Source organism: Myotis davidii, unplaced genomic scaffold (genome assembly GCF_000327345.1).
Source record: "Myotis davidii unplaced genomic scaffold, ASM32734v1 scaffold3998, whole genome shotgun sequence".
In the NCBI taxonomy this organism is placed as follows: Eukaryota; Metazoa; Chordata; class Mammalia; order Chiroptera; family Vespertilionidae; genus Myotis; species Myotis davidii.
The window spans coordinates 72,498-74,571 of record NW_006289084.1 but is presented as its reverse complement, the minus strand read 5'-3'; positions in this window follow the sequence as shown (position 1 = coordinate 74,571).

The window sequence follows — 2,074 nt, the reverse complement described above, 5'->3', positions numbered from 1 at the left end:
TATGAACAGCAAATACATACCTATCAACAAGTGAATCGAAAAATCAAATGAATAAAAAATCTGATGAACAGAGGTAACTGGTGAATATAATAGAACCAGGGACATAGAAAGGGAGTGGACTGACAATTCTCAGGGGAAGGGAGTTTAGGGGTGCGGGAAGAGACTGGACAAAAATCATACACCTATGGATAAGGACAGTGGGGGCGGGGAAGGGCAGAGGTGGGGTGGGAACCGGGTGGAGAGGAGCTATGGAGGGAAAAAAGAGGAACAAGTGTAATAATCTGAACAATAAAGATTTAACTAAAAAAAGTTATAAAAGAAAAAAAAAAGAAATTGATTGACATATGTATATTAACCTTTGTCCTGCAACCTTGCTTTAATCACTTATTAGTTCTAGTAGTCTTTTTATCAGTTCTTTCAGATGTTCGACATAGACACTTAAGTCATTTGCAAATAAGGGTAGTTTTGTTTCTTTCTTTTCAATCTGTATACGTTTTTTTTAAAGATAAAGTGCCTGGTGAGTGGAGGGGGGAGAGGGTAAGGGAAAGGAAAAGGCACAGGTGTGCTGGGGTGGGGGGAGCCCACTGGGTCCTCCTCCTAAGGGTTTTAAGGGTGGAGATTCAATCTGTATACCTTTTATCCATTTTTTGGGTCTTATTGCATTAGCTAGTACTTCCAGTATGAAGTTGAAAAGAGCTGGTGAGACGGGGCATCCTTGACTTGTTCCTGATCTTAGTGGGAAAGCTTCGAATTTCTTAACAAATATGTTAGCTGTAGCTTTTTTGTATTTTTTAAATATATGTTTATTGATTTCAAAGAGGAAGGAAGAGGGAGAGAGAGAAGAATCAATGATGAGAGAGAATCATTGATTGGCTGCCTCCTGCATGCCCCACACTGGGGATCGAACCCGTAAACCAGGCATGTGCCCTGACTAGAATCTAACCGTGACCTTCTGGTTCATAGGTTGATGCTCAACCACTGAGACACACTGGCCGGGCTTTTTTTGTGTTTTTTTTTTTTTTAAAAAATCAGGTTGAGGAAGTTCTATTCATAGTTTATTGAGAGTTTTTATCATGAATGGGTGTTAGATTTTGTCAGGTGACTTTTCTGCATCTGCTGATATGATCACGTGATTTTTCTGTTTTAGTCTGCTGATATGATGGATAACATTATTTGATTTTTTAAAAGAATAGTTTATTGACTTCTAGAAAGAAAGGAAGAGAGAGAAACATTGATGTGAGAGTGCAACATTGGTAAGTTGCTTCCAACATGGATTGGCTGCCTCCTACACACCCCACCCCAGGGGTCGAACCCATAATGGGGCATGTGCCCTGACCTGGGACAGAACCAACAACCGTCTTGTGCATGAGATAACACCCAACCAACTGAGCCATACTGGACAGGTCATTAATGATTTTTGAATGAACTAGCCCTGCATACCTGGAATAAATCTCATATGGTTATGATATACTAGTGGCTTGGTGCATGAAATTTGTGCGGGAGGGGGGTGGTTGTCCCTCAGCCAGGCCTGCACCCTCTCCAATCTGGGACCCCTTGGGGGATGTCCGACTTCAGGTATAGGCCCAATCCCTGTGGGCGTGGCCAGTCTGGGTAAAGGGCTGAGGGCCATTTTCAGGCTGGCCACACCCCCTTCAGGGTGGGAGTCCCACTGGGGTGCCTGGTGAGCCTGGGTGAGGGGCTGAGGGCCACTTGTAGGCCCCTCCCTTGGTGGCTGGCCTGAGTGACCCAAGCCTCCTGCACACTCAGACTGGCTCCGTGGCCGCTGCCCACAGGCCCCTCCTTGGCCCAGACAGGTGGGAAGCTTGGCTTCCACCATCACCAGGGGAGACCCAAGCCCCCTGCCTGCTCCAGCTGGCTCCATGGCCTCTGCCATCTTTGTCCCACTAATTTGCATATTCCCTCCTGATTGGCTGTGAGGTGTCAGAGATGTATGGTTAATTTACATATTTGTATATTATTAGTGTAGATAACTATTTTTATACTAGAGGCCCGGTGCACAAAAATTTGTGCACTCGTGGGGGACGGGGGGGTCCCTCAGCCCGGGCTGTGCCCC